Source organism: Gavialis gangeticus, unplaced genomic scaffold (assembly GCF_001723915.1).
Source record: "Gavialis gangeticus isolate Ggan-Ray unplaced genomic scaffold, GavGan_comp1, whole genome shotgun sequence".
Classification (NCBI taxonomy): Eukaryota; Metazoa; Chordata; order Crocodylia; family Gavialidae; genus Gavialis; species Gavialis gangeticus.
In genome coordinates this window covers 12,873,458-12,879,463 of record NW_017729029.1, presented here as the reverse complement: position 1 = coordinate 12,879,463, position 6,006 = coordinate 12,873,458, and the positions used below count along the sequence as shown (strand labels likewise).

The 6,006-nt window shown below is 49.7% G+C and overlaps 1 protein-coding gene across 2 annotated transcripts in view; it reads right to left on the bottom strand.

Annotated features, from left to right (window-relative positions):
- The window catches only part of WDR44 (WD repeat domain 44), a 48,423-nt gene extending 48,369 nt beyond the window's left edge, over positions 1-54 (bottom strand). For both annotated transcript variants that reach the window (XM_019521266.1, XM_019521267.1), the window contains exon 1: positions 18-54. The gene's annotated coding sequence lies outside the window, so the exon portion shown is untranslated. The remainder of the gene's footprint in view (positions 1-17) is intronic.
- Positions 55-6,006: the final 5,952 nt, after the last annotated feature.

Sequence of the window (6,006 nt, the reverse complement as noted above, 5' to 3'; positions counted from 1 at the left end):
GAGGAAGGAAAGGCCCGGCCCGGCCCGGCCTGAGGCGCGGGGTGAGGCACGGAACGGAGGCCGCGCGCGCACGTCTCGCGAGAGCGCTGTGACTTGCCGGCGAGGGGCGGGGCCGCGGGGGTGGGAGGGGCGCGTCGTCATGCCCTGGAGGTGGCGAGGAGGGGGAGCGGCGTGACGCAGCACGTCCAGGGGGCGGGGCTGCGGAGGGTCCAGTGGTCGGGCGCGGCGCTCGCGCGCCCCCTGGCGGGGAGGCGGGCAGGTGCAGCGCGCAGGACCCCGGTAGACCGGGAACGCACTGTTACACTCGGTGCACCCTGGTTCAACCCGCGGCACCCCTCTTAGACTCGGGGCACCCCGTTAGACTCAAGACACCCCGTTAGACCGGATGCATTCCTGTTAGACTTGAGACACCGCTGTTAGACTCGTGGCACCCCACTAGACTCAGGGCATCCCTGTTAGACTCAGTACATCCCTGTTAGATTGACTCAGGACACTCCTTGTTAAACTCACCCCTGTTAGACTCAGGATAGCCCGATAGATTCAAGACACCCCTCATTAGACCTGATACACCCTTGTTAGACGTGTGGCACCCCTACTGGCCTCAAAACACCCCTTTTAGACTCAATGCATCCTTATTAGACACAGGACATCCCTTGTTAAACTCATGGCACCCCTGTTAGACTCAGGACCCCCCGTTAGACTGGATGCATCCCTGTTAGACTTGATACACCCATGTTAGACTCAATACACCCCTGTTAGATTCACTCAGGACACTCCTTATTAAACTTGCAGCACCCCTGTTAGACTCAGGACACCCCATTAGACTTGAGACACCCCTTATTAGATTTGCATCACCCCTGTTAGACTTGTGGCACCCCTACTAGACTTGAGGCACCCCTGTTAGATTCGATACACCCCTCTTAGGCTCAGGACACCCCTTGTTAAACCTGCAACACTCTTGTTAGACTCAGGACACTCCTTGTTAGTCTCGATGCACCCCTGTTAGACTCCATTGCCCCTTGTTAGACTCCAGACCCCCCTTGGACTATGCCAGCTCTGAGCTTTCACTGGCTGTTTGACTACAGAAAACTACTAGAGTCATTTTCCTGCTGCAAAGAGCTCAGCCAGACCACAGCAGGGCAGAGTGTTTTTGATTTTTGGGATTCCCATCTGAACTCTCTGGGTTTATCCCATGAATTGTGTGTCCTATGGCATCTCTGGCCCAGTAAGTGGTGGGTGCCAGGGAAGGTATCGAATGGGGGATGGATCACTCTAGAAATCCCTGGTTTCATGTCCTCCCACTATAGCATCCACATCTGCCACTGTCAGAGTACTGAGCTGCAGGGTCTGATCCTGCACAGCACTGCTTCTGTGCTTCCTTAGCTGTGCTACTGACTCATGGCACCCTCTGGCACCCTTGAAAGGACCTCAAGGCAACCCCAGGGTGCTGCGGCACCTGGCTGAGAACCAGTGCTTTTGATGCTTTTTAAAAATGTTCTTGACTATAAGGTTCACTTTATATGGCCGTTTGCCCTCCAGCGCCAAGCAGCAGATGGACAAGGCTGTGGTTGCATGGTCGGAACAGGAACTTCTTTCTCACACGTTAAACGCCTCTTTCGGTTAGTGTCTGTGCAGTCCTTTGCTCAGTTCCTGTTGCTCAGCAATGCTTCTTGAGCAACCGCTGTTCCCTCCTGTGGTCACTTCTCTGCTTCCCCACAACCGCTCATAGAAAACTCCCTTCTCCTGCTTGCAGCTGGCTGAAATCCCTCTTTGCTAGTACCCCAGCCCCCAATCCATACAACCCAGTCTGGCGGTAACCGGCCTTAGGCCTCACCAGCTTCACTTCCCAAGGGAGATCTCTGTCCCTCTTCTATGAGAGTTGTCTGCGGGGGGAGCTGACTTCTCAGCTCATCCCCAGTGATGCTTAATGTCAGGGTGTCTCCACGGAGGCCACTGATGAGCCCAGAACACATCTGCTGCTATACAAGCACCCACATCTTTCAGACATCCTCCAGAACTGCTTATGAGGCTTTCCAAGTATTTGATGGTTGCCATTTGCTCGGTATCATGGCCGCGCAGATTAACAATGAGCTGGTTATAGTCTAGAGTGAGAGGGTATTAAATAGTCATTGTCTAGGGACTTCATTCTGTCCTGGTTGACATGCAGGCCAACACGCACTGCTCCAAACTGACCGTCAGCTGCAGCAAGTCACTCCACCAAGTGAACAAGACAGAGACATCAACCTTTCAGAGCAAAGTGATGTTCAGTTCAATGCCCCTGACAGCTGCTTCTTCCAGCTGATCCATCAGGGGCTCAATACTGATACTGAACAAGGATGGTGGCAGGGTGCAGCCTTGCCAAACTCCACTGGAAACAGGAAACCAAGTTGTGCCTAACTACCATTAGCTCAGACCCAGCTTTCTGCTGCACTGTACTGCTCTGCTATCAATAGCACTTCCTTCCGGGGGTGGGAGGTGCTGAATTTTGTTATCAGATCCCACAAGCTTCATGATGAGCTCAAACAAAGGCCCGACCGAAATCTATGAAAGGTTCAGCCCACAGTGTATTCAGTCCAGGTGTATTCCCCAAGAGCTGTCTGGCAGTACAGAGGGGAATGAGGATTCAGGTCTCTGTTACATCGCTAACTCGAGACATTTACACAGAGACAGACTGTCACTGAGACTGAAAACAGCACAATGCAATTATAGGAGCCAGAGGAGTCCTCTTAGTTTGTCGGGGAAGGGACTGTTGTGCCAGAGAGAGCTGGGAAGAGCTGATGCAACATAAACCCAATGATGCTTTTATCTGCCTTCAGCAACTCAGTGGGATATTCCAGGCCTGTGGTGCCTTCCCAGGGTGCTGTAGATGAGAAAGTCAGGATCTCTTCTTGGTTCCTGGTCCATCCCAGAAACCCCGGGCAGCACCTCTTGCTTTGCGATTGCTGCCTGTTGGGTAAACTTTGAAGTGAACAGCCAGAAAAAGAATCAGATGCCAGAAATTAGACCACAGGGGACGTACAGCACTGCGAATGCTAGACAACTGCATGATGCTCTTCCCCGCTAACATATCCATGTAGCCTCATTAGCAACACAGGAGAAAAGAAAAGCTCCTATTGAGGTTTAGGGCTGAAAGACAGTAGTTAGAACTGACCTGTATTGCACCATTCCCTCTTTTTTCAGGGACAGTTTTCACTTATATAACAGAGCTAAGCAAAGGTAATTCTTCCACCTAAACTTTAGCTTAGGCTACATCTGCTTTTCCCAGACCTGAGGAAAGGTGTGTTGTGCCCGAAAACTTGTCAAATGTTTCTCCCAACTGCACTGTTGGTCCAATAAAAGATTTCACTGAACAAATCTTGATTCTCGTACATTCTGTGGAGCATCAGGGCTACAGCTGCACTTCAGCACTACTCCCACTGGTCTGTAGGGAAGATTGTGTGTGAACAGCACAGGCCACAATGCTATTCAGCCAAGAGGAAGGGGTGCAGAGAAGGGACAGTGGAGAGCCCAGGTCTAAGATGGGCTAGATCAGGGGTGGCCAACTTGGCGGCAGCATATGGGCAGAGGAAGGGGATTGTACAGGCACTCAGAGTGGGTGCAAGGCTAATCTATGGTGCACCTGCTGAAAAGGTTGGTCCTGCTGCTCATGACTACAGGAAACAGCACACATGAGCAGGAGATGCTCTAATCTTTCTGGTGCCGGGTACTAGAGGGTGACATCACTCACTGAGAAGACGCAACCAGGAAAGAGCCAAACTGGTAATGAGCAGGGGCCATTACATCCCCGGGCAATCGTTGTCCTTCTTTGGTGAATGGCGAGGACAGGACCTGGCTCACACCTTGCACTGCTGTGTGGGGAGCAAAACACCACATACAGAAAATGACTGACATGTGATTCCCAGTGCGGTTGCTCCTGTTCTGGCACCAGTCTGACACATAGATTGCATTAGAGCTGATAGGAGAGTTGCTAAATTATTAAAGGCCGCAATGATGTAATGTCAGCTGGAAAGACACGCATCCTGAGAAGCTGAAAGATGCATCTGAAATGTTCCTTGAATTGTTTTGTGCTTTGCCAGTAGCTGACATCAGTTGTAAGGCCAGGTATATCGTTACACAGTAGAGACGACATAGCTGGCATCTTAAAGAGCACCCAGGACCAGGTCTGGATTTTAGGTAAAACTCCATTTACTCTGGTTTCATACACACATAACTAAAAATCAGAATCAGGCCCAGGCTCCTCTACATAAAATCTTTGTCCTTGTTTTCAGAAAGCTGTCAGCCCACTTATGTCCAAGTAGAATCACAGCGATTGTTATGAACAATATGCATTCAGTAGGGTTTTTACCAAGGCACACATGATCTACAGCCTCACTTTCCTTCAGCCTGCACAACGATTCTCAGTCAGGATGCCACAGCACCCTGGGGTGCCTCGAGATCCTTTTGAGGGTGCCACACAATGTCAGCACTGTTAGGTTTACCACCTTAATTCACAAGATAAACCCAGAGATTTCCAATAGAAATCCATAGCCATGGTCTTTCTCAGGTCTTTGCAACAGAAAAACTCCTGATTTTTTTTTTTGGTGGGCAAAAAAAGGGAGAAAACTAAGAGCCAGCATTTTCCAGGAGAAGCCTCAAATCTATCCGGGGTGCCTCGGGTCTAAAAAGCTTGAGGACCCCTGATCTGGTACGACAAGGGTCTTTCATATAGGACAGAATATTTGAGATGTCCTTAGGCACCAGTAAAGCCCAGTGCTGATAGACAGGGCCAGGACATTGCACAATGCTGGCCGCCACGGGGCTGTGTGGCTGCTTGGTTCATGGAAGCAGAACAGAAGACTGCTTCCTTCTTTCTCCTCTGCCTTATTTCTTCAGGGTGTGTTTGGGGGTTTGCAGTTTTTTGTAAGGGCTATATATCGTTATCTCCATTGCAGTTTGCAGGAACATGACGACTGGTATGTACCCGGGTCCCAGGGAGAGAGAATAAGATTCATAACTAGCATTCACAAATGACTCAGTCACTCTCTCCCAGCCACACAGATCTTGCCAGGTAGGAGTTCAGATTCTGGACTGAGCTGAATGTCTTGACAACAGATAAGGAGAATTATGGTATCTAAAATTAGGTCATCTGGGAGAGGCTGGATTAATCACCAGGCATGTTAGGTTAACCAGGCTGGCATAAAATTGTGCCCTCATCCTCCCCATATCAGCCTGCACCAAACAGGCAGAGGTTCCTGCTCTCAGTGATGAGTGACTGGAACCAGCATGATTTTAACATGCAACATAACTCATTGCTCACTGAAGTCAGTGGTGTGGCGCACGCGTCTGCCATAGGAGAATTTTCTCCCAAATGTGGACTTTCAGAGTGTTTACTGGAGCCGAGTGATTAGTCACTGATGATCCATACTGAGTTCTCTGCTCCTCGTTAAGTGGTTATAATGTTTTACACTTTCTGGAGTAAACATGACCGTTTCCATCCTTGGTATTGGGTGAATTTTACCTCACTTGTCTGCATGTTCCAAAGCAGTGAGTGAAAGGCACATCCCAGCGCCGTCGTTCCAGAATCATGAGCTACATTTGCACTAGTATATGCTTATTTTTTTGTTCTTTTGGAACATTTACCAATCAGACTGATAGCATGAATGTTTGATCTTGCTCAGGTAGACCTAGGAAGCGGTGCATGTTGCTACAGAAGAAGGATTTATGCTTTGATAAAGTAGTTGCATAATGTTTGTGGCTGTAAAAATGTGTGAAGCACTGATTTGGGGTTTCCCCTATGCTTTGGCTGCTTTGCCTCACTCTGGCTTCAGTAAGAGAGCATCAGGGTCCTGGCTCAGCTGTGGTCTTGTCCTGTTCAACCCCTGGCAGAAGGAGAGTGGACAAGCAAAGTGGGAAGTGACATTGTGTTCTGGAGACCCCGGGTGTTTGAAGTGTGACTTAGAGCAGCCCAGAGGTTACTCTGCATTGTGCAAAAAGAATAATCAGTCCCCAGTTAGTTCTAGCCTGAAG